Source organism: Pseudopipra pipra, chromosome 1 (assembly GCF_036250125.1).
Source record: "Pseudopipra pipra isolate bDixPip1 chromosome 1, bDixPip1.hap1, whole genome shotgun sequence".
Classification (NCBI taxonomy): Eukaryota; Metazoa; Chordata; class Aves; order Passeriformes; family Pipridae; genus Pseudopipra; species Pseudopipra pipra.
The window spans coordinates 50,398,528-50,426,403 of NC_087549.1; the positions used below are offsets into that span (position 1 = coordinate 50,398,528).

General features: G+C 38.8%; 1 protein-coding gene across 7 annotated transcripts in view; it reads right to left on the reverse strand.

The window, feature by feature from the left end:
• Positions 1-26,238, reverse strand: part of DLGAP1 (DLG associated protein 1) — a 414,143-nt gene extending 387,905 nt beyond the window's left edge. For 3 of the 7 annotated variants that reach the window (XM_064656132.1, XM_064656077.1, XM_064656082.1), the window contains exon 1: positions 26,123-26,238. The gene's annotated coding sequence lies outside the window, so the exon portion shown is untranslated. The remainder of the gene's footprint in view (positions 1-26,122) is intronic. The other 4 variants (XM_064656104.1, XM_064656086.1, XM_064656121.1 and 1 more) reach the window with 3 other exon arrangements.
• Positions 26,239-27,876: the final 1,638 nt, after the last annotated feature.

The following is a 27,876-nucleotide window of genomic DNA, read 5'->3' on the forward strand; positions in this document are numbered from 1 at the left end:
TAGAATTCAGGCTATAAAAACAGATCTTACATAGACAAACTTTACATATGTGTTTGAAACATCATACCTATGGACACTGAACTGAATTGGTTTAAATTCATGTCCTGTGTATGCTTTAAAATGAGATGGCTTCTCACATCACAGTCCCAAAATCAGATTCCACTGGAAAAGGAAGACTCTCATAGAGATCAAAGAAGATGAAAATTTAGCATGTTTAATCCTAAAATTGAGGATAGGACATATATGAAGTCTGTGTACTTTTAGCACCAAATATGGTATCTACAGATAACTCTCATAATATTCAGAAGCTTGGTTCCCATAAACAGAGTAGATTTCTCTCTCATGCTGATCTTTATTTTGTTCTTCCCTCACTTAATCCATTATGCCTTCTCTGCAGCATTACCTTCCTTCATTTCTGCCTATTACAACTATTGAAGTATGTTAATCTTTCATAAAATACTTCATCATGAACATCTGGAAGATCAATTTCCTTATATTAAACAAAATTATACGTGAGTGTATTCTCAAAAACTACAAAACGGCAATTCAGAAAGTAAACAAAAACCTAGGAAACCACATGACATTTCTGAAAAAGCTCTGTTGTACAAGAAAAGGGAATAAACTTCACTCTTAAGCAAACTCTTGAGACTGAGAACTAACTCTAAAAAAAGTCAGTGTCTACTGTGTTATACAAAGTCTTCCCTGATTAGATTGGAAGAGGCCTCTAGGTTCACAAATATTTCTCCTTTGTTATCGCACAACCACATCATATAAGCCCTTAGATAAATTTATCTAATTTAATCTAAAAACTAATCTTGGACTGTTGCTCTAAAACTGCTTTAACTGGAAGTATTAATTTTATTTTGTTTTCATTTTTTCAGTCCATAACTATCCATGTGTGAGTCATCTGTATGACTGTAGTCACCAGCACTACCCTTTGACTCAAACAGTTGTTCCCTCCCTGGTGTTCAGTTCAGTTCCTTGTACAAATACAGAGAGCCATTTTGTCACCTTCTAGGCTTAAGAACAGCTTGACCTTTTCAGCCATACAATATAGTCTTTTTCTCAACCTTTTATGTGGTCTCTCTACAAATGTGAACCTTCTTCTGCCCGTGAGTGATCTGAGGTTTAGACAATATTTCAGACAATATCTAACCGCTAACATTTCGCAATAAAATGCATGCTTTTCTCCTTCCACGCCGAACAAAGCATTCTCACCCTGTAGGTAAAACTCTTCACAGCCATGAGGAAATGGCAAGGGTCATGGAGATTTCATCAGCACAACTGGAGAGGTAAAAAAGATAGTAAGTTTTCAGGGGAGTGAAGATCGTAGAATCATAGAATGATTTGGGTTGGAAGGGCCCTGAAAGATCCTCCAGTTTCAACCCTCCTGCCATGAAGCAGGAGCACCTTCCACCAGATCAACTGGCTCAAAGCCCCATCCAACCTGACCTTGAACACTTCAAGAGATGGGGCATCCACAACTTTTCTGGGTAACCTGTTCCAGTGCCTCACCATTCTCTCAGGAAAGAATTTCTTCCTAATATCTAGTCTACGTCTACCCTTTTTCATTTTGAAGCCATTCCCTTGTCCTGTCAGTACATGTCCTTCTAAAAAGTCCCTCTGCAGCTTTTTTGTAGGCCCCCAGTACTTCCAGTACTGGAAGACTGCTCTAAGGCATCCCCAGAGTCTTCTCCAGGCTGAACAAACTCAACTCTTTCCTCACTGGAGAGGTACTGCAGCCCTCTGGTCATCTTCAATGACAATGATGACCAAGACTACAGGAAAGCTGCAGGGTCTGTGGCAATCTCAGGGGGAAGGACTCTTGGTGGGAATGTAGAGATTTCCTTGGGAAGAAGGAAGAACCAAACACACAGAGTAAAGTCTTAGGGCCAGATAAGAGGAGACAGAAGGTTCATCTTTACAGGCATCACTGGAACCTACCCATCTCCCTCATACCTGCCCACTCGTGCATAAACCCTACCTTCCTTCTCAGTCTGAGACTGCTTCCCAGCCTCAAGCCCCCATGCCTTCTGGGCTGCTGATCTGCGAGTAGGCAGCTCTGGGACAGGTAACTCAGATGCACATGGGGCAAGCAGAACTATGGTACTGGCCAGCTTTCAGTGCAGGCAGAGCAGCACACACACCACCTCTGCAAGGCTGGCTTCCCAGGCAAACACCATAGCTGGCCTACATGTAAAGAAATATCTGTCCTTGAATGTTCTATGTTACAAGCGGCCTTCACCTACATTTGAGCTGTTATTATGAGCCTTCACAGACATTCTGTACTCAGCTAGTTATCCAGATTTCTCTCTCAAACAATGAAGTGCCTAGTGTAAGCAGAAATAATCTGAATTAGTCCCCAAGAACTAGCATGCTTGCACACTGATCTCTTGCACACTGTAAAGCTAAACTTCTTTCCATTTCTGCAAAACCAGTCCTCCTCTGAACTCTAAATATCTCTAAAACATTGACTCATTCCTTAGCATACTCCTACACTTTATACCAGGGTTGACAATGAATACTAAACTACAACAAATCTGAAGACTTGACTTTGATGAACACAGTGGTCTCCCTTGCCTGATATTGTCAGTGTTGAGTTGTGATGGCCGATAAAGATAAAAGGAGTCAGTTATGTACAGAAAAGATGTCTGATCTCTCTTTATTTTCTCATCTGCTTTTTTATACCCCTTGCTAGCAGCAAGCAGTGTCCTTATTTTAGGTAAGCAAGCAACAGCATTTTCATTGGCTAGGTTCTATGGGCGATACACTTGGCAAAGCTCAAGGCCTTACTGCAGTTCCCACATCCTAGGCCTACCAACTTTACAGTCTGCCTTTGTTTTCTCCATTAGGGCTGCGTACTGACTTCCTTATCATCAAGGATATACCCAAAAGTTTGCCCAGTCAATATCTTCATCCTGGGAGCTAATAGACCCTTGCCCGATATCTTGTCCATCTCAGTTTTTTGCTGTTCATATTTCAGTAAGTTCTCTTGTGGCAAAGCAAGTGCTTTATTTAAGCTCATATTGATATCCACCATATTTTCTTGCATTAAACACTATTTACTGATTATTTTTTAAAGGTAGAGCTTGTTTAACAACATATGCCTTTGCCAAGTCCGTATAAAATTTCATGAAACTTTTTACTGACCTCCTGACTGGTTTTACCCCCCAGTAGTATTTTTATCTAAATATTTACAGACTGTTAAGTCAAAATAAAGACCTTGCAGTTGCTCATAAGTGGAGGGGAAAAGTATCAGTAGCAATTCCATAACTCCCGTAAGATATCACTTCAACTGGCAGACACTGACATACATCCTGCTGTCACTAACATTCTTGTCCCTGTTCTGCTTTGCTCTCATAACCAGCTATATCACCCTTACTGACAGAAAAAACAATGTCAGTACACCTTTCAGTCTACACCTAAATGTCTATAATGAAAATGCTATTTAGTCTTCCCTCAGTATTTCTCATTTCTTGTTTTTTCTGTTCATTCGGCTGAAGAACTGTTTGATAAAACATCTCCTATGATACCTAACTAGCCCCTGTTTTCAGCAGTTTCCATTCTACCTTTTAATGTTTTTCTTTGCTGATTAGCCTAGAAGGAATGGAATAGACACTCTCTCTAATTCTAAATGATTTCTGGAGAATGACCATTGCATCCAGCTAAACCAGGAAACAACTCTTACTGGGTTTTTTTCTTGTACCACTAGTTTCAGATAACTTCTCCCAAGATAAAAGTAATGGTGTTCCCCTCCCACAAAACAAATCCTGAACTTCTCTGTCCAGCAACTTCCCTTTGTACTTTTCCCAGTACTTCTAAATTTTCTTTTTTGAAACTGAACACTGGAAACATATTACTAATACACTTTCATGTATGTTTCTATTTAAATCAAAATGAATGAGCTTATGAACACAACTCAGAGTGGTTTTGATAACTTTATTTTAAAATAAAATTAAATTCTCTACTGATTGCAACTTGCCAAATACAGAGCAAAGCATTTAAGGCTGTCACACTGATAACAGGATTTCCTCCCCTTCTCCATTTTCTGCGAGTTCTATCTTTGCTCATAACACTATAGGAATCTCTATCCACACTGAATCCTGTCTCTGGAGTATCAAGGTAGGTTTCTTTTCACAACCAACACAGTTTTTTTTATTGCCCCACCCAAAGGATTTTGATCTAACAGCATCTTTCTCTTTCTTGTGAGTCTATGGCATGACTAATTAATGATTTTCTTTTAAAGGAGCTGTATGTTTAATGAAGATACTGCACATTATTGCCATGGGAAAAAAAAATCTATCCTTGCAAAGGACTATAGATGTAATATCCAGCAGAATTTGTGTTATTAGCAAGTACTATGGTTCAGACAATTAAAAGTCGTTATTGAAATGACGAGTTCTGTAATAATAATAAAATAATAAATTAGAAGTGCACTCCAGCATCCCATAAAATGCTTTTTCACATTAAATAAGGAGGGCACACTTGACCTCCCAACTTCATTTATCCATGTTACATTGTTTCTCATTCTATGGTGCCTTCAAACTAAACAAGGATTCAAGACCTTGAGGAGGCTTTATACAGTACTGCAGTGTATTCATAAATTATTAATATTTTTAAGGGCATTCAAATAAAATGCTAATTATTACTGACTATTATGATACATGTAAAACTGGTATATGGGAACCAAATATAAAACCATCTCTTACTTAGAATTAACCATAGGGACAATGTGGAGACCACACACCTTATAAAACTATCGTATCATTCTTTCTCCCCCTACAAAAGAAATTATTGCTAAAGTAACACAGCTTTAGGGCTAATAATTTATCTATTGCTACTTGTCAAAGAACTTTCTATGAAAATATACACAAAATATAGGGAATATAAAATCACAGATCAGTAAAATAAATGAATGAAACAAAACCAAAAAAAGCCCTAACACAAAGCTCACCCTCCTCCTCAAAGAGAGTCGTTAACGTTAAACACAAACATTCACTTCTTTAATATTTTGAAGTTATTCAGAAAAGAAAAAATAAGGAGAAGAGGGTGTGCAAGAAACATAAGCAGAAAAAGGGGATCAGGAAATAAAAGTCAGGACCTTCTATTACAATAGGCTATCCTTTAGACACACTTCCTTTGGATTTTTTTGTAAGCAGAGATCTCAAACCAAAAATTTCACTGGGGCAGTGAAGATTGTGATTTTCTTACTTCCCTTACCTACACATTCAACAAACTTATTGCTTAAAAAACGGTAGATCTGCATGACGAAATCCTTCAGTGAAGTTACTGTGGTCAGTCACAAACTACTTAATATAGGTGCAGTGTAAAACGTAATATGAAATATCACACTTTAAAAAAAAACCCAACCCTGGAGTACTATTCTAGCTATTTCTCTCTTCAAAGCAAATATTCACTGTCATAAAAACAAAACAAAAAAGATGTCCTATTAAAATGTTGCAAAGTAGCTACCTCTACAACTGTAGCCACCAGGTTAAAAATTGTTAAAAATTATTAAGCCAATTGCTTCATTTTAATAGATACCATTTTCCCTTTATAAAAAAAACTAAGAAAATTTTCAGGAAAATAAAATGCTAAAATAATCATGCCTTGGGAATTGACATGACAATTAGCTTATATTTTTTTAGACCTTCTCAGAAGTCAACAACATTAAGATCAGGAACAATGTTAACTAATGAGATCAGACCTGCACATGACTTCATCTTGTTTATCTTCTCAGAGGACAATAATAGGTTTTCCTGAGCTTATGCTATATCCAGTCTGATCACATATACACATTGAACTTCAAGTTCCTGGGTGATTCGCTAAGATTTCAGGACTTCATTAACAAACTTCATCTAAAATTTACCAGGTGTTCCTAAGAATCTTTCCAGCAGCTCTAACATGATTAAAATAGCTGTCCCCAAATTCAGAGTCTACCTATGAGAAATTCAGAGTACCCAAGGAGTTAGATCTGTGATATAGTTTATGAAATTTTTGTTCATAATACCCATTCAGAGGCAAACCTGCAGTAAATTAAGCTTCTGGCACAAGTGGTGATGGCGAGGGAACTTTACATTCACTGTCTTGCTTCTTTATTTTACTGAGCAACAGGGTTTACTTTTTCTTTAAGCAAATATTGAAGTTGATTATCCCTCAGTCAACATAAACTTCTCAGGTCAATACATTTCGACACATGTCTCTTTTAATGTATGAAGTCATAAATGGTTATTACCCAAAAGGGAGTAGAGATTTCTGATTCAGCAGCTCATAAAAACCTTTGGGGAGTAGTTTATGTAGCATAAAACCATATTGAACCAAATTCTGCTAGCTACATGAGGGAGGAAGCCAAACTTTGCTAAGCTTTTAATAGTCTTTACCAAAGTACTGCAGACTATTGCTATACAGAGAATTTATCAAAAAAAGGTGTCTTGTCAGGAGACATCACTTAGTCTTCATTAAGCAACACTGCTGTAATGGCATGAAACAGAAGAATCTTAGGTGACCTTAGTTAATTTTTGGGAACCCTAGTCAAACAAATTCCGTGGGATTTCGCGTAACAGAAGACTGGCTCTTATTGAAGTAATATGGGGACGTAAATTTGGGTTTACACCTCAAAGTCCTCGCGTGCATGTACATCACTGATGACCTAGTTTTATACTAATTAAAGAACTACACAACTTTCGCTGTATCTCTTACCTGTAGGACACCTGAAAGAGGAAGACAATAATCAGATGATTGGCTTGCTGTCCTCCATGGAGAGCCCATAACCACCCTGAAGTGTCATTTAGATGTGTGAGGACATCTGTACAGTGTATTCTGTTGTGGCCAGCAAAATTTTTAGAAAGACAAAATATGTTTTAAACTCTAACCTAAATAATCCAAGAAGGTAAGGTTCAGGGAATGCAGTTTGACAATAAAAACAGTTCATCATGCATATTGATTATTAAGTAGATGATTAAGTAAAAGACAACTCTGTCTTTCGACTGACTATCTAAATGCATACCCATCACCTAGGATAGGCTGGATTTGGTGGGTTTTACTGTCTTATATCTTCATAGGGTAGTGATAATAAAGGGCAAGAAGAATAATGGTTTTCTACAAGAAGGTACCAATATCAGTCAGCCTTCAGAGGTGGCACTGCAACAACATGAACATCAACTAAAAATAGAAAACATTTACAGAATTGCAAAATATCAAAGAAAGCAAAATTTGGCCTCCATTCTTGCCCCCTCTCATGTAAAAGAAGATAAACTTCTTAACTAGGTTACCCCTGAGCACCACCACAGAAACATATGGAGTTGCACAAAAACTCAATTTAATTTTATGATCGAACATAACCCCAAAATATCCAAACACAGGTCTGCAGAGATTGAGACAGCATCTGTCTATCTGTACGAGGGTTTTGTAACTTTTATTTACATATACATATGCAAATCTGCAACATAAACTGAGGTGATTGAATTTGCATACTTGATTTTGTTCATGACAAAATCAGATCATCTAATAAGGAGTGAATTAGAGGGTCACTAAAATCAGATAAAAAGCATTGAGTTACTTATTGCATTTGCATTATGAGTCACATACTGTTGTCCTTGTTTTAAAATCATTACCTATTTGTATATCTGTATGCAGTCTGAGCCCAGCTCTCCCTTCCCAAATGAGCAGTGTATCTAAAACTAGCTCCCACTTTGGCATTTCCACTAATCCACAAGATAAACTGAGCTCCTCTTGCTAGCTCGGAAGAGACGACCTTTCAGGACTAAGCCTCAGGAGTGTAAGAAATATAAGTCTTCACACTCAGAGGGAGAAAAAGGAGACAACTAATGAAATTCTGGCTACTAAATGCAATGCCCCCAATGCAGCATCCTCTGGCCACAGTGACCCACAATAAAAGAGATATTGTTCTCCTGTGCTTTAACCTGGGTCACAGCTCACAAAACAACTCCATGTTACCAAGTCTAAAAAGTCACCAGATGCAAACCACATCAACAACACAAGAATTATTTCAAACAGTCAAATACTTTTTATAAGAACAGTGCTGTCACATGTTGGTAATATATATTTGCAGAAAAAAAAACCACACGTATTTTCTTGGTGTGACTCTGCATGCAGTAGGTATAAACCCCAAGTCATTATCCTTCTTGATGCACTCCTGCAAAAAGGTCTATAGGAATGAACACAAGATATAACCACTCCAAATGGCAGGCAAGTTGGAATCCATTGAATTTCAGCAAATTGTTGAAGTTTCCATATATCAGTTTTAACTCAAGCCTTATCATTATAGAGATACTGTAATAAAACATTTTCCTACACTAGTTCCAAATGTAATTCCAATTTTTTCCATCTTAACATTTGTCTAAAAAGTATCTGAAAATAGGTCATAATTTCCATACAGTTGCTTAGCATGCAGGAATTTCCACCCAATATGTTTGCAAAAGTCTTTTGTAGCTATGTGAGAGACACAGGAGTATTAAATATTCAAAGTTTATTTTGATATAAAATGATCAGAGTTAACTTATTTATGGTCCTTAACAAGATGTGATTATGAAAGAACAATAGTTTCAATGCCACAAAGGAACCATCAAAATGATCATAAAGGTACTTAATTTAGGTCTGTTTGAAGCCCATGTTAGGATCTGTCAAATTATATTAAATTTATATTAATTGCTGAAGCTTAAAATCCATTTATTCTCATCAAGAGTGCAGTTTAATCCTCTATAAAATCAGTTGATAGCCAAATAATACTGTTAAAATATGAAATTATTAATGTAATGTTTTTAACATCAAGGAAAACAAACAATGCTGATTTCCTCCCGTTGCAATGTGCCACACCCACAGTTAATAAAACCAGACAAACTAAGAGGTAACCTCTGAGCTCTGTAGAAAACAAGAAGCTGTGGTAAGACACTTAAATAACACATCAAAAAGCTGTAATTAGCTGGCCAGGAACGGTTCTTCTTTGGAACAGCTATTGCAGTTGTATTAGATATATATAATGGGTTGTCTGCTACAGGAGCAAAAGACCCATATCCTCTCAGGCTCCATAGAACACACAAAATCCAAGTAAAGCCTAAACAAAAAGACATCACGTAAATCTTTTCTGTGAGGGACAGCTACCCCTCCTGAATTGTCAGCTGAGCAGGAGCATTCTTCCAGAAGCTATTGCTTCTAAGATGCAGTACTAATGCAGAATAAAGAGATAAGCATTAAAAATATCCATAAGCAGAAACGGTTTCCCACACATAACACACAACGTTCCAGAGCTATATCCAACTGAGAACATGGAAAATATTATCTGACAGGTAACAGTGGTATTATCTCAAGACACAGAAATACACAGACTGTTTGGTCACCATTACAAGCTTATTTAAATGTGAATATAATTTGACAAATATGGTGATACTGAAGATTAATAACATTTTTATAGTGCAGATGGGAAAGAAAAGTGGTTTTATTATTAGCAACAGAATAAACTGTACTCTCTACCAAGAGGTCTCTAAAATATGAGCAACATACGTACTTTTTCTGCAAAGAATTCCAATGGAAAATAAAAGCTAAAATAATAAACAAGTTTACATTCCATTTGGGTGAAAACAGTCTCATTACTCACCCTATATAAAGAAGCTGACATTACACTACATTTGATTTCATTGCACTAAGGAGCATAGATCTGATCAAATCAAGTTAAAAAATGCTTCTGTTCAACTACTAATGATGACTAAAGGAGAACTTTAAATTCTTTAAAACCATTTCAAGCAGACTGCAAGTTCATATTTTTTAGGACAGAAATACTGAAAATTAACTTAATATTACAAAAAAAAAATTAAACTGGAAAAAAGAGCAAAGATCAGGAGATGAAGCTACCACTACAACTTTAAGATAGCACTGTTTAAAGCACACTACAGTTTTAGCAGGAATTAAAACAAAAATATTATCATTTAGCATCAGAAAACTAAAAGTTGAAGGCTGCAATATCAGCTGATGATGAATGTATTCACCATATTCAAGGTCAGCCTACATCACAGCACCCAGCAAGTAGTTTAGTTATTTTCTTACCCTTTTAGGCACTATTGCAGTCTTCCCAATATTTCACCAAGAAATGGCAGTATTTAGTAACATTTGTCCTCTCTTTTAAAGAAAGAATCCATTAATTGAACCTTCTCTTGAATTACAAATGCATCCTGTCATGAGGCCAGTTTACTCTTAATGGTGTAGAAATACCCCATGAAGTTTTCTGCTGGTATATCATGGACTGTACATTGCACATAGCATGTCTAAAGCAAGATCCCCTCTGTTGTTGGGAATATTTACTGGGATATACAACTGAGCATATCAGTGAATTTCTCAGGTCACCTTCACCTTCCTAAGAGCACTTTTCAAAACACCTACATCATCTTTTCCCAAAACAATCCTAATTAATTGCTTTTGTGTTAGGATATCAATTTCTCAGCTCACTGCCATAAGAAGTTTTTGTACCAAAAGTCCTGGTAACTCCTGTTAAGAGCAACCAAAAATTGCTCTTCCTGGCCAAGTTTCTCCAGCTGCCATCTCTCTCAAAGCACTTTTCTGTGCTACCTCTGAATTTTAGTTTTCTGTGAGTAATTAGCAGCATCCACTGCTAAATTATGGTCTCTGTAGACTGTCCTTGAAAGCAGCTCCACATGAGTGGCAAAGAGACTTTGCACAGTCCTGAGCCATTCATAATATCCTACAAAGTGCTTCCTGGTAAAGCAATCTCTTCCATGAACTGGAAACACTCCTTAAATGGCAAACGGCTGCCAGTTAAGTGTCTTGAAATGCTAAACAAAGAAAGAGATAGGCATTGACCCACAAAGCAGATGTGTAGCATCATTTAGCAGGCTTACAGACAATCTGATATTAGTTCTGATTGAATCTTTTAATTAATTTTGTTCAAACAAAAAAATCGTGAAATAATCTGTTTCACAAATGAACTGAAAATGCCCGAGTTGTTCAGTTCTTAAACTTTTTAAAAAGAGCAGCTGAGATATGCCTAAGCATATGAGTTAAAAAAAAAAACAAAACAAAAACAAACAAAAAAAACACACCAGCTTTGTTGAAATTAAATTCTTAAAAATATCTCACCGAAAAGCTACCACTCCCACTCTTAAAAATAGGGCAACAGGGTTATTCTGGCTTGAAAGTGATAAAAAACTCAAAAAGGTGGCCTTAGAAAATTGCTGTTTCATCTCACCCAACAGGAGCACATTAGAAGCTGTAAGAAAACTCCTCTTTGTCCCCCAGTTTTCTCCTGCACCAGTTACTGAATACACCTCAATCTGCAGGTGAGCAAGAGACTTTGTCTCTGGCTTATTGCTGTTCAACGGGGCACATGAATGTCAAAAATGAGATAAAAATGTACTGTTTCTAGTACCTTCTATCTTCCATCCATGCTCTACAGAAAGCGTGGCAGAGGTAGCATTCACCATAACACAGAAAAAGGGCATTAAGAAGCATGGTGCACACAGAAGGAACATGAGTCAAGATGAGGAGAGAAAGTAGTCAGACTAGGGAAGACAGATGAGACAGGGGCAGGGAGATACGCAGTCACTGAAATATATTTCATTCCAGAACTTGGAGTGGAGCCCAGAAAACCAAAGGCTCCAACCCTCCTCTGCTGTCAGCTAGTATTTACAAAAGCTAATTGCAAAGCTCTTCTCTCAGATTTGCAGCTGGACACAGAAAGGATAACAGTCCTCTACAGTAACTCATTCCTTCGCTATTCCAACAGCAAGACTGTTTTGAACTATAGTTCTTAACTTCTTGGGAACCCTATATGATACTATTAAACAGAAAAGGAATTCGGTTTTGTTTAAAAAATACATTATTTAATACCATAAAAATGTACCAAGACTAAAAGTGTTGGAAACAATTGATTTAATCCAGTGTGGGATGAATGAAACATTCAAATACTATAATTGTTCCTATATACACTGTAGCATGCACACACACAACTGGTGTACATCTCTGTTCATTTGCAACCCTGGGTAATTAACACAAGGCCCACATAAACATGTATGCCAGCATCAATCAGGTTTCCTTTCTTCAATTGTGAAAGAAACTTCGTTCTTGCTCTGTGACACATGGTTTCAGCCAAATGTAAAGGTTGCAATGCAAAGAAAATGGTCCCCTGAGCTGGTGTGAATGGAAAACCATGCAAGGAGAAAAAAGGAGAGTTCAGTCAGATGCATATCCAGGCAGTCTCTGTCTGCTGCTCCAGCATTCTGCTATGCAATCCATGGCACCTCACTCAATCCTTGCAACTTTTTCCCCCATTGCCTCATAATATGCCTCATGTACCAGGATGCCCACAGTCAGCAATGAGTTCCAGAACTGCTTTAGAAAGTGAAGACCATGAAGTTCACCAGAAAACATAATAAGTCCTCATCTCACAGAACTAAGCTGAATTCAACAATCACCCTCACAGAGAGAGATGACATTAACTCAGGGATTCTGAATATTAATTGCATGCATCTCTACAACACCTATTATTGAAATGTTTTTAACCTCTAGATGTCAAAAAATGCACATTTTCCACCATAGTTCTATGAAGTTGCTGTTATTTTCTGATTTATATTTATTCAGTTAGTAAATCAGAATTTTCCCCACGCAGTGCATTTCCCAAATAGTAAAGCTTCTATCTGCAAGCTCGGTCTAGTGAATGTCAAAGCATAGAATTCTGTTGAAATGTTAAACAAAGCAAGAGATAGGCATTGACCCACAAAGCAGACGTGTAGCATCATTTAACAGGCTTACAGATAAAATGTATTTCTGAAATGTTTCAGTGAGCATCTGCATAAAGCCGACTGTTGATGGGAACCAAAGCTGACAAAGGCATAGCAACATAAAAATGCATCTGTGATCTTACTCTGTACATAGTTAAAGCGACAGCCCATCAGTGTATAATTATCATATATTACTAATGGAATATTAATCAAACATTCATTACTCTAATTAGAAAAACTTGCCTTGAAAAGCAGTCTGACTTTTCACCTCTGGAACTGTAATTGACACACAAATGAATTTGACAGTCTTGACAACTACGAATCCTTAGTGGGAGAAATAGTGCCTTTATCTTCCAACATTTAGCTTAACTGCCAGTTTCCATCCTCTGTATGCAAAATTCAAGTCAGCTTAGATGATCTCATGCCCTATTCAACCTCCATTAAGTACTATACATATATCTAACATGAGGCAGAAATTAAACATAGGCTATGTGCAGGTTTACTGAGTGGGGATTAAGTTTTTCTTTGAAAGAAACCTGGAATATCTGTCTACAATGTACAAAGTCAAGCCTGAACCGGGATTTCAGTTATCTTGGACATTCACTTTTGAACTGTATAACTTTTTTGAGTCTTCAAAAGTGTCATTTTTGTACACATATACAATGTCAAGAAACTCAAATATTAACCACATGCAAAGGAGACCAAGTAGCAAGCAGTATAAAGTCTGCCTTTCAAATGACTCATGTGGAAAAGTAAAGAATTTAGGAGATAATATTCTGAACTGCCAATATCCCAGCAGGTCTCATTAAAAAAAAAAAAAAAAAAAGAAAAAACGATGTGATCTTTGTGCTCACATATTGACACAATCCAATGCCTGCTTAAGGCAATGATGGACATTACATTCACAGTGTGAGCCACGGATTTCAGTGAGTATCAGATCAAGCTTCTATGGATTATCCTAGCTATGCTCAATCATGAGATGCTTTTAGCAATAAAAATTATATGTGTATATGTTAGAGGCTCCATCAAGCTATGCTGGCTTAAGGACATGTTCTTTTTATACATCTTGTTGAAGATATTGAAATCTGGACCCATTTAAGTCCGTTTATTTCAAATGGTGTTCTGATTTTACCCAATCTAAAAATCATAGATAGAATATCTCCAATTGGAAGGGACCCACAAGGATCATAGAGACCAACTCCCTGAAGGACTACCTGAAACTAAACCACATGATTAAGAGCTTTGTCAAGAAGCTCCTTGAACTCTGACATGCACAAAACATTCCACTCCACCAGTAAAAAACTTATAAGACTGTTTGACCTTACAGAATAGTTGGAAAGGTTAATATAAATTGAAATTCACAATGTTGACAAAATATAATGGAGAATTAATTTGAATTTCGAACTACAAGCATATTTTTATCTGTCTTGACTTCATCTGCTAGGTAATTATTTAGGGAATATGCAGCACGTTACAATTTGTTTAACGGTGTAATTTTTTTTAATGTTACTGTTCCAAATTACTGTGCTATTTTCACTTATATTACTCGACATGGTCTGAAAGTAGGAATAGTCTATTTATCACATCTGAAACAAGAAATTCATTTGGAACTTATGTCATAAATAAAAGTCTAATTATTTGAAAATCTAAAAGCATAACTTTAAATTGTTTAATCTTTGTCCTTCGTTATGCATCTTTATTATGATATAAAATTAATTCAAATTATGTGTTTACTTGCAACTAAGCTGGCAAAGAAAACTCCGAAATTATCTGTACTGCTTCATTTTGATGTGATGTTCTGTTGTTCAAAACAATAATTTTCATATGACCTCATTTCTTCTTGCCCAATTCTAACATTTCAAATTCATTACCTGGACAACAACATCCTACCAAATAAACAGTGATCATTTTTTTACTACAGCAAGGATGGTAATACTGTGTTAGTCACTGCAGAGGAGACAGTGAACACACCTCATGCATTATTGTGCCCTGAACTACACAAATGATTTGCCAGTTGTGATATTCACTGCTTAAGACATTTCTTACACACAGTCTGCTCTTGCTTTACCCACAGACTATTCTGAGGCTTAATGTCCCACGTGCTAACCCTTAAGGTCTGAAAATTCAAATTCACTCCTTAATTGGCTATGGAAACTATTGTAACTGATAACCTTGAATTTTTTGTTGGTTTGTTTTGGGGTTTTTTTTCTTTGTTCCCCCCCCTCCAGTTGTCATATATTTCACTATCCAGATGATTAACTTTTACCCCTCTCTGCCTCAAAAAAACCCAAAACAAAAAACCAGTCCAGCGTGAGGCAAAATTTAAAAATCTCCAAATATTAGATGCCAAAAAAAGAAATTACATAACAAAACCAGGTTTTCACTTGGCTTTATGTATTTAAACTTCTACCTACTTGAATCTACCATTAAGTCAAATCCATTCCTGCTTTCATCCTACTTGCCTCCCTGTAAACACACCAGTCACAAACCTAGTTTTCTGCATTTTGCATCTACTGAAATAAACTCTACTGCAAATGCATTTCTCCTTCCTGTTAATGCTATCCATTGGTTGCATAGAAAGTTGGTGCATAGAAAGGAGTAAGATCTGGTCTATGTTGATAAAATATAGTTTTGAGTATTTGGTTTTTTTACAAAGTATTTTCTTCTGTGTATCTTTGGTTTAATTTCATCTTTGTTTATTAGGCACAAACAGAATTTTAGATAAAGTATGACTAATTTCATCCTACTTTCAAAAAGTATTTGACCTAGCAATAAATACAACAAATTTAATCCTACTTCTTAAAATATGTCCATGCAAACTAAGAAAATGCTTTACAAAACCATTAATACTACATTTTCCACAGTTCATTTTCCAGCATACACACAAACTTAGCTCTACAGAGACTCCGCTGAATTAATTTACTTACTTTAGCTGGTATATTGTAATGATAATAACAGAATCTATTAAGAAAGGACTACATGATTAGGCTCCATTAAATTGTGGGCAACAATCCATGACTAATCTGCAAATTCAGAGGAGGAAGCAAAATGATTTTTTTTCATTATTTATCAATTTTAAATAGATGAGATGTGGAGCACACATACTCATCAATGTATTTAAACATTTTCTTTCTAATACTGTGGCTTAACTTTTTTTACCACAAAACACCCAGCAGGCAGTTTACCTTAGAAAAAATCATATTACAGATGGACAAACTGGAAAGTGACTGAGCATTTGGGTTACACAGAAGTTTCAGTACTGGATGTTACGAGGGCCCAGTTTGGCTCCAGGATAACTTGTCATTGAAATTCAATTGGATCAAGAACTGTTCTCTTGATTGCTGAATCAAATGTTTCCTGATGATTGTTTAAATACTGTGTGCTGAAAGGTTTACTTTCTTCCCCTCAGAAATACATACAAATAAAATTAATATTTCAAGTATCGCAGTATCACACAAAACATGCATTCAGCTTTGAGTAATAAATTACTACACAAATGTAAACCAATTTGTTTGTATCCACTAAAATAGAATGATTCATACTCATGATACCAAATTGTACTAATAAATTACTGAGCTCTGCTATAGTGGAAAAAGCATTATCATATTAGATTTTACAATATAGCTCTATTACAGGCCTCTTGTATATATTTATTCATTCAGCCATACAACATGGTGTAATAAATAACATATTGGTTATTTATACTCTGTAGAAGGCACATATCAAACTCTTTAAAAACACTGTTTCCTTTACCATTAGTAAGGGGTGTTTACTATTATCAAAAATATGAGTGCAGTGTAACTGTGCCGCTGCTGCCCAAAAATTCTGGCCAGTCACTGTGACTATGCAGAAAAACTGTCTAATAATATATCCATCCACTGACTGATTATTCTTGAGAAGTGAACTTGTGACTAGTCAGGTTTACCACATGTGTGCAGTTAAGTGAGTAAGCGCTGTAGGTCTGACCTAGGGCTTGTGGAGTCTGCTACTGATTTAAGCTATCAGGTCTATAAATTCATGTTTCAAGGCCACCTGATAGCAATAGCTAAAGTTGCCACTTCAGCCCTGAGGTGGGAGTGAGGAGTACACTTACTGCCTTCAACACTTTTCAAAAAGGAATTCACCTTTCCTCCTTGAAGTTCTCATTGCTTCCACCAGAAAGACAAGAACTCTTTGAAGTGTCCCATGTGCCTGAACAGCTAATCTCAGCTTCTCTTCAGCCTTTCCTACAAGACCAAAGAGTAGGGAGAGATCAACATCAAGAACAAGGGAGTTTAAAGGCAACTCAGTCTCTCACTTTTGTTCTCCCTGTGGTTGAGAAAAAACAAAAAATCCCCACCAAAAGGTCAATCCTGATTTAACCCTAAATTCAAAGCATATATAAGCCTGAAGAGGTACTCCACATTTATCAAGTATATTGTTAATATAAGCAGTAGATGCCATGAGCTGGATATGGAAGGAAAGATGAGTATGGAGCACTTTATGATTAGACTAAATGTTAAGGCAAAAGTGACAGATAAATCTGAAATAATTGATGTTCTTCAACAACACAAAGCTCTCATGTACACACAATACCAGAGTCAACACGATGTTCACATTTTAAAACAAAGATATAAAAAACTAAACCAAACCCAAATGCTTAAAATCAGGGCACTTCTTCATTCACCAAGTGTTCAAACCAATGACTAAGTCAGATGCAAGGACTCTATGCTAAGGATGCCAGAAAGGCTAAACTAGATCTGGCAGACCCATCAATTAATTAATTAATTATACAACAAATTATCCCAGTTCTGTATAAAAACGAACAAACAAGTATCACAGTTGAATGAAGAAGAAAATCCATATCCAATTTATTCATCAGTATCCCTTTATTTGCAATAAAATAAAATACTGGGTTTTTCTGCAATAACCTCAGATTGAAGCATTCTTTCTTGGACAAGGGACACTATCACACAGAGATCACTGGTAGCATTTGTTTTAAATTATGCACTGTATTAAACATGAGGATAAACTTTAGCATCACACCATTACAGAATAATAATATTGAAGCTTTTAAACAAATCAGATTTATATTTGTGGGCTTTTCTACATATTAGTTTCTCTGTTCTTTGAGAGACTGAAAATCCTTGGGAAAAGACAAATTATTTTGATCTTATAGCATCTCAAGAAGCAAATTAAAGATAAAGTTGAAGGCCAAAAAGCAAATTATAGTTTCTATAGTCTGCTAGAAAAATTGAATATTGGACACACAGAACAAATTCCAAATTTTCTTCTCATTGTATGCCAAATTTCTTTTAGTTCCAAAAGAAACTGAAATGGACACTGAGATGAATCTTCATCTTTCTCTCACCATGCTTTCCTGTGCATTGCCATGGAAGCACCAGAAATTTAGAATGAAGAAACATGATGTAATTAATTTCTCCTAGATCCTGTAGAAATGCTGTGATCCTTGAATAATCACTTAGCAAATATTTTTGTCTTCAGAAGGGCTCTACAAGTGTAACAAACACAAGTGTTGGTACTGCATTTCGGCATTTCTTCTGATGAAAAAAGTCCCTCTAATGTGGCCCTGACCAATTGGTGCTCAATATTAAACATCTCATACAGGGCAGGCGACCTGCTCCTGTAGTTCATGTTCGAAATGCCAGTCAGCATAAAGAGCAAAGAATAGGTCAAGAACTTTAGTATACTCTCATATTTTGCCTTGATTCTGTCAAAAATATCCTCTGCAAAGTAATTTAACATAAGAGATTAACTATTTTGCAGCCTGCTGCACTGATTTTAGAAGTATCTTACATACTACCTGCTTTGTGAATGACCAAAGTACTTGAATACTGCCAAATGCCCTTTTGTTCAACTTTTCTCTTTATGTATTTAAGATCTCATTGCTAACTGTGCAAGGCTTTTTTTTGAATCATCAATTTCTGAAAATAGGAATGACATTTCCCTATTTTGTCTAAATGTACCTCTGAGAATTATTAAAATCTAGTAAACCCAAAAATGTGCAAATTACTATTCCTTTTTTTCCTATCCATCTGCCTTTATAAAGATATCCTTTTTTTCCTGAAAATACATTTTATTTGAAGACAAATAGTATGAAGGATTTAATCATATATACAGAATAGTCTTTTTTTTTTATTGAGCTCATTAGAATATTTGTGATGTGCGAGGAGTCTCGCAGGCTTAATGCTATTGGTTTTGCTCCTTGAGTGAGAAATTATTAGCATGACATAGCAAAAAAAAAAGAACATTTTCATTAATAAATACCTTTGTTCAAATATAATTCTGCTATACAACTCTCCCTGTAAAACACAGCATGTATATTACCAGTAGAAACATTTATATTATGCTATAGAGATGTAGAACACCATACAAGTAATTCTGGAAGTCAGACCACATGCCATCACAGTATGATAAGAAACTGCACAGATTTCCGGGGGGGGGAATTAAAGATGGTAATTTTTACATACAAAAAAAAAAAAAAAATCAACTCACACTTCAACCCAAGTTGAAATGAATGGTCTCAGACTACCATGCCACTGCAATTCTGTAAATGGTTTTAGGTGGATAAACAAGTTCTACAAAGAATATCATATTTGAAGTAGCTTTCACGGACCAAAAAAAAAAAAAACAAAACCCAAACCAAAAACCCAAAAATGAACCCAAAAGAAAACAAAGTGAAAGATGATACCATAGTTTTTACATGAATAAGGTTTTAATATTACAGGAATTAAAAACTTTTGTTTCTTCTGAGCTAAGAGAACTGCCAGCTGGTTTGAACACCATTCATTAGTCTCTTCTGAGTGCAGTATCAGTAGCTTGGGTTTTTTGTTTGTTTTTTTTTTGTGGGGTTTTTTTGGTTTGTTTGTTTTTTTTTTTTAAGAAAAGAAACCTGTATTGATCCTTTTTTCAAGAAAGGGTGAGATCCAAATGTGTAAGAAAAAGGCTCTCGAGCTTATAAATCCACTTGAGTTCATTTTATCATGTAGGTATCCATACCACCACTTTTAAGAAATCTATCTTTTTCACTAGAAGTTAAAATGCTTCCTAGATAGACACTGCATATCTTCTTCCAAAGTATTTAATTTCATACAGTGATATACACAATGGTACTTTTCAAAGTACCACTAATCTAGTAATCACTAACCCTATTTTGCTGCTGTCATTAAAGGACATACACCATGTGGAAAATAACTTTAATAATCTTCTCAAATATTACCTTTTATAGTTGTAAAGTTCTTCCATGAATGAATGGAATTACAGAATCACTGTTCATTTTTTAATCTAAATTGTTTTGACATGATGGGGCTTGCAATACTTTATTTGTACAAAATAACAATATATTCCCCTAATTCTACCTCTTTCATTCCTCGCTGTGGTGATTTTTCTGCTTTTAATTCTACTTTGCCATCTCACTGCCCCTAAAAAGGTACATTGGGATATTCATCACTATTATTTACAAAACTGTATATGAATGTATATATATATATATAAACTGTATATGGTAGTAAACACTTCTCTGCCAAGTAAAGTTCTGTCAGAAGAAACAGCTAGGTAGATCACAGAACCATAGAATAGTTTGGGTTGGAACAGACCTTAAAGATCATATAAGTCCAAAGCCCATCTTGGGCAGGGACACCTTCCACTAGATCAGGTTGCTCAGAGCTCATCCAATGGTATGTTCTTAGAACATGGGACGTGATAATGGAATTTAGTGATGTTTTAAAAGACAGCCAAAAAAAAAAAAAAAGGCAAATCTGACAACATTATCAGACGCAACAACAGTGGACACCTTTGAAGGACCAAACCATGCCTGAGCATTCTGCTCAACGAACAGAAAGCCAGAAGACACAGTGAAGAGAATAAGGGATCTCCTTTGATATCCTTGTGAAACCTTTGCACCAATGCAGTTCCAGCACCACAAACCAAAAGCTGCATTCTTCTATAAACCACGAAATGAAGCTCACCCTATGTGAATGGTGTGCTGCAAGGACTCCAAAATTCTTTCAACTGCAGGATGGAAAGAACATGAAGATTCTTGCATACTTTGGATATCTGTGAGACGCTATGTGTCACGGAGCACTCAATTCTTCTGACTGGACAAAGGCAAATGAACACTGCCTGTTGTCCAGCTATGCACAAATAGATACTGTTGAGACCACCATCATAAACCAGACCTGGATTTCACCTTCATTTCTCTTTAATTTTTTTCTTCTTCTCTCCTTTTTTTTTTTCTTTTTCTTTTTTTTTTTTTCTTTTTTTTTTTTTTTTTTTTTGCTGATGGCAAGACAGAAGAAACACACACAGGACAGTGGTGAGACAGTAATTCTCAGTGTTGACTTTCAATGTTGGATGCACACTGCTAAACCGGAAGTTATCACGACAACGTGAGACTGCTAATCATTGTCTCTTATTCTTATTGACCTCCAATCAGACAGACCTATATCATCCTCTTCCATCTGCAAAGCTAAACAGACACATTGGAAGAAAGTGTGTACAAGCACAGGATTAGCAACTGAAGTCAAACTCAGGAAGCTGGCTGAAAAAAAGCATTCCTTTCACTTGAAAATTAACTCAGCTACCAACCTATCAGCACTTGCCTTGAAATTCCTTCAGAGAGGATTTACACCCTGAACATCGAACAGACTTTCAAGCACAATTCTTGGGCAATTTTTTTTATCTCCCTTTTTCCCCAACAGAAAGAAAAACTCAAGAAAGTCTTGACTGGATCTAGCACAGTCATCGCATCAGTATATTAAGATGCTGAAACCTGTAAGATGTTGCAAGCTACTCAAGCTACTGCAACCTACATTCAAAATTAATCCACAAAGCTTCAAAAAGCACCTTCTAGGTATAAGACACCATCTTTAACTACTGAGACCTTTTGTTACAAGTTGATGCCACACGCTTTTGACACCTGAACCACAGGAACTGAGGTTTCAAATCTGGATCTAGATATCTAGAAGTGTACATTTCCTTCACACAGTTAGAAGTTAATTTCTCAAATCCCTACTTTCTGTAGCACGAGATGTCAGAAGAGGAAGAACCTCTTAAGTCAGTTAAAGGTGACAGCAAAATTTTCAAAAGGAGGGAAAAAACTGGAATGTATGACATTCATTGAAATGCTATCAATGCAGGGACAGGGCATCAGGTAGAAAGAGATCAGAAGTTTCTCAAAGGCTGAAGAAAAAGGCTTCACAGGCAACTATTCAAAAATGGTTCTCATCTAGCAGAAGACACTGAAGAGATGTATAAAGTCAAGTTTACTTAGCAAGACAGATTATGCAGTACCAGCTGCTATCATTACGGTTTCTTGAACAGATTTTCAAATTACACAGACAATTCTTTAAGAAACACAGAGATACAGAAAAGTAGAAATACTGTGATTTCAAAGCACTGCAAAGTGTTTCTATAGACAATCTCCCAGCTAGACAAGTTAAGAAGGCCAAAGTCAGCATCAGCATCTGTCTTCAATTAGAGAGCCACGAATGACATATTGCTCAGTGACAAATGATGACTGCTGTCTTATATTAAGATGGTTGCTCTAGCAGATGTTTTCAAATTATCCCAAGCTATGTCACAGGCAAAGGCAAAAGAACTGGAGATATGCCCAGGGAGACCTGGTGCACCACTAGCCTAAGGGAACCATTTAAAAAGCCATTTGGTATCCTCTCATGAGATCATAGCTACAAAAAGTGAATACAGAAAGGAAAAGGGGAACAGAAAATATGTTATATTCCTCAGTGAAAGTTTTAAGTATCTGACTACAGGATTATCTGGAATAAAAAGTGTTCACTTCATCTCAGCTTTGACAGAGACACAGTCTAGGCAGACAATTCTTCAAAGAAGAGAAGGGAAAAAAAAAACACCACCACAACGATTACTCCAGAAAGAGGTGCTCCATATTACTGCTCTGTGATGACAGAGTTAGGGCAAAAGAAACTCTTTTTACCCTGGACATCACCAAACAGTAATGCTGGTATCACATATCACATGCTGACTCAAAAAATAAAATTCAGCCTTGCTCTGTGGTGATAAGAGGTAGACTGCTTTGACTGCTACAAAATATCTGGGACTCCAAAAAGACAAATAACAGAGAAAACGGAGATGAACACACTTTCATCTGAAGTGGACTAATGAGTAAGGTTCTGTCAGCTATTATACACAGTTAGAGACAAGACCAGTCTTCAAATCAAAAACTTGATGGGGAAAACAAGTTATTTCTCAAAATCACACAGATATAGAAACAAATATAATGTAAGCAGAAGGGAGGATTAGAGCAGGGAGAAACACAGAGGCTGGGATCATCCAGCGTAGCATCATTCTTGAGAGCACCTCTCTGGAAGCATGAGGCAACAGTAAAAGCACACCCCAGGAGACAAAATACCCACTAAGAGGAAGGTGCCAATGAATGCTGCTGCAAGTTAAGGAATGGGTGGGTGTCTAGTCTTGACCTATGGTGAGGGAAAAATCCTTACTCTCTCTCTTCCTCTCTCTCGTTACCATGGAGATCCCCTTTTCAGGTTTCTTTGGAGGAGCTTTGTGCACAAGTGCAAAATTTGGCATAAGAGGAGAACAAGCAATAATTATGTGCCCCTGACAAAAATAGCTTTCTTGAATCTTGAGAGATAATACAAAAGAGGCAGTAAAAATTAAGTTTGGTTAGAGGTGAAGGGCTGAATAAAATATCTCGCATTAAAGTGCCTTGAGCTCCCGTCTGCTTAAAACGGCAATACCATTCTGAGGCCATTGCATCTGTCTATTTCAATTTGGTGAAAATTTGAGTTACTGGATGGTGTGAGATCAAGGTGAAAATTAAAATGAAAAAATTCCACGAAGACTACTTACTACTGTTCCTTGGTACAGGATTACCTTTACTTATTATACTATTTTATGAATTATTCATGCAGTTCTTTTTGTATTTTCAGGTGGCAACATCACTAGCCAGAACTGCACTGAAATACACCACCTTTATAGAAGGAACAACATTGCAAAGTTTAACACAAATAGATTACATTGATATGCTTCTGAGCGTTAATCCCACAAGAGACAGACCAGAATGAGCCTTGAATTAAACAAGGATATTCAACATGTACAGTTCTGATGAAGAACAAAAAAAAGAAAACTTTAATTCAGGGGAATGTATAAGGGGACACTACTGCACCCTTTAAACTACTTGATAAGTTCTCTAACAAACAGCATATTTTGCTCCCATATGTTTTAAATATTTCATACTAATTTAAGTAGTTACCTAATTTAAATACCTAATTTAGTTACCTAATTTAAATAGCGAGCTGAAATACACAGTATCGGACAGACAAGTAAGCTATACAGAAGAAAGCAAGGAACGGTGTTGTTGTCATTAACTATTCTTAATTTTCCTGTAATCATCACTATCAGCAGCAATTTTATCTTCAAATATATATCCTGTTTATCTTTGAATATGCAGCCTTTAGACTTTTGGATCCCTTGAATCAGTTTACTGCTTAAACTCTTAGTCTTTTACGAGAGGGGAAATACCTTAAATTTATACACCGGACCCACACAGGAGTAGAAATTAGTGTTGCCTTTTTAAAGGTACATTAACACTGAAATACAATCCAATACAACCAGCTGAGCATACACCATGCCTACAAGCACACCTACCTTTCACTTGTAGGCAGTCTATAAGTTAAGCAACTACTTTTTTATATATATAATCAACTTCATATGTCCACTACATTTCTCACAATTTTTGCTTGTGTTATTACTCTTTTTAAAAAAATCTTTCTGTCTTTACAGTGTATTTAGGCACCTCTGACAACTGTAGAAAACAACATGAATGAGACGAGATTATCCAAAAATCAATCATGTGTGAAACCAAAGCGCTTAAATATTAATTACTAAATATTTTTTTTCTCTGAGATCAAATAAAACCATCAGCCTCCTTCAGAAACAAGCACTATGTAGCCCTTTCCTTGCCGGCATCCGGAGCCGGGCTTAGTAACAGCAATAAGAAAGAAAGAAAGAAAAAAAAAAAAAAAAGCCGTAATTACATAACAGACCTCGCTAAATGCCTTGTTTGCCCGGCGGACGGGGAATGGGGGGACAGCGGCGGCCCATCCCACCCCGCTTTGGCACCCGCTCGGCGGGAGCGCAGCGGCACCGCTCCCGCTGCCCGGGAAGCGATGGGCACCGACACGGCCGAGGAAGGCCTGCCCTTCCCGGGGGGCGCTTTAACCTCCGCCCCGGGAGCTGCCCGGGCGCTCACCGGAGCTCTCCGCCGCTAAACGCCCACACCTGTCCGCCAGGGCCGCTGCTGGCCCGAGGAGGGGGGAGCGCCTACCCCGCCCGACCTCCCCTTCCCGGCAGCGGGGGCGCTCCGCTGCCCGAGGGGCCCGGGAGCACAGGGTCCTCAGCACCGCCTCCCTCCCGTCCCCTGCCGGTTAGAAGCGCTCTCCCAGGCACCCGCGCCTCTGGGCATGGGAGCCTAGACTGGGGTCCGGGCAAGCCCCGCGGGACGCGGTCCGCTCGGCGGGGCTGCGCGGTGCGGGACCTCTCGGTTCCACGGAAATCCCGCACCACTCAGGCTTGGCCGCGGGGGGAGGCAAATATCCACCCTGCTGCTCTCGTCCTGACGGGGAGGGGCGCGGGACAAACTCTGCCCGAACAACTGGCGACAACTAGTTATGGAGCCAGCGCTCCATATGGATTGCGGGGAACGGCGGGGCAGCACCCGGGACAGCGGATGCCCCCGCGTCGCTCGCCCGCAAGGCTCCCCGCGGAAGGGGGCGCCCCCCGGGGCAAAGAAGGAGGATGGCAGTCCGCGGCGGCTGGCAGAGCCCCGGCGAAGGGGGAAGAGAGCCCCGCAACGCAAGGCCAGCTAGGAATTACTCATTTGAATGATGCAGCAAGCGGGGAGGGGGACACAGTACGGGGACGCGGGGACAACGACTAGTCCTCCCGTTGCCACTCTCCAGCCGCGATTAATAAATAATGCCCAGGTTCCCTGCCAGAGGAAGCGCTCTCCTCTTCGGCGCAGACAGTAATTAATCGCCAACCTCCATCCCGCGAACCCCTGGTTAAGCGCTCCCGCACGCTCGCACCCGCGGTGCCAAGTGCGAGCAGCACAATAGCGGGGAACCTCTGTGCCTCGCAGAGTCGGAGGAAGGGAAGGGGGGGCTGGGGAAGCCAAACCTCTCGCGGCAAAACCCGATCCCCCGAGACGCCGAGTGTCGGGGAGCGGCGGCCGCGGCAGCCGCCGGCGCGGCGGGAGGGCAGGCGGGCGGGCGGGCGAGCCCGGCAGGCTGCCCGGCGAGCGGAGGGCGTAGCGCGCAGCACGCCTCCGAGCACCATCACCCCTCGGTACCGTCAGCAATCAGCACGCCCGCATTTACCTTTTCCTGCCTGCCGTCCGTCAGTCAGGCGTTTGAGGGAGAGAAGGAGAAAGGGAAGGAAGGGAGAAGAAAGAGACAGGGAAATACAGAGAGCGAGACGTGGCTGCTAATCCCTGTGTAGAAAGACTTCCAGCAGCAGAAGCAGCAGCAGCAGCAGCATGCGTGTGTGCGTGCCCGGAGTGAAGCACAGCCCTCCTGGCGATGCACCGGCGCTGGCACCCAAGTACTGTCATGTGCGTGTCTCGGTGTGTGTACCCATGGAAAAAAAAAATAATAAGAAGGAAAAAAAGAAAAAGAGAGACGGGGGGAGACTCGTCAGTCACACGCCCGGCTGTGCACTGCTGGGGGGGATGAGGAGGAGGAGCCCAGCGCTCCCCAGCCCAACCACCGGAGGAGCAGCTCGCTACTACGGCGGCGGCCGGGCTGCCCCTCCGCGCCCGCCCCGCACGCCCGACCGCCCTTCCCGCCCGCTCCCAAGGACGTGCCTTCGGGAAAGACCCTCAGGGCCTCCGTCCCAGGGGACCCTAGTGTACCCCGGCTACCAGCGCCCGGCAGGAAGCAGCTGGAAAAAAACAACCTACTCCCATGTTTCTGCCCATACAGTGCCACCCGGAGAGCGGCCCTGGGCACCGGGGATGCCCCGCGTGGGACGGGGATGCGGCGCCCTCACCCAGGGCTCACGGCCTCGCCGGGGAGCGCGGGGGGAGCGGGAGCGGGAGACGCGGCGTTTCCCGGGGGTGCTACTGCAGCCAGAGGCGGGGGCGCGACAGGTGGACCCCCCAAAGCACGCGGGTCCCCGCTGTCCGAGCTTGGGGGCGCCCGGCTGCACGGCCGTGGGTCTAGGGGCGGCTGGAACTGCGGAGTGTGAGCTGGGCGTTTGTGAGAGCTGTAGGTACAACTACAGATATTTGTGTTAGCATTACAGAAAGTGAAAACGCAGTGAAAGGCTGTGCTCATCCAGGCCACTGTGAGGGCACCCTGATACTCGCGTGTCCGATCAGGTACACTCAAATTTCCACCAGGGTTTATGACCTACTAAAAGGTGTTTCAACATTGATTGAAACCAGTTCTTTGCTAAGTAGTAAATACTATACCAATCTCTGGGTTGTATAGCCGCATATATGCATATAAATGAGATTTTGACATAAAATTCATGAAAGAGCTAAAACAGAATGTTCTGACTAATGTTATAGTCCTAAATTTACTAGTGGGTCCTGCCAGCAAGTTTCAAGATGTGATTTCTTAAGGCCCAAACCAGGAAAAGTTTGTGAGGAAGGTACTTGATATTTTATTCTTTGTACCCAACAAGTAATACATATGGACTAAAAGCTAATATTAGTCATAGAAAAAGGTTTATTAAATGACGAGCATGAAAAAAAAATCGTGGCAACATCATATGGTATACTGTTTATACTAATGTTTTGTTTGTAGTGGACAATGTAGACCTAATGTCTTAGGAGTAAAACAAGGAGGAAAGGATGAAGTGTTGTTGACATTTTTAATTAAAAATAGAGGTCATATCTACAGGCTAGGTAGGATAGGAAATTCTGACACCTGATAATTCTGTTAATTATCAAGCAGTCAACTTGCTGACTGGGGAAAAAATTGGTCAATCTATTTAAAAATACTTGTTGGGTTTTTTTTTTTAGTTGTAGATGTAGGTGATGTAGAGGGGAAATAAGTGAAAAGATTGTCGATTCTTGGATGTAGATGTTGACAATAAAATGCTTTGGGACTTCCCAGAAGTCCTACAC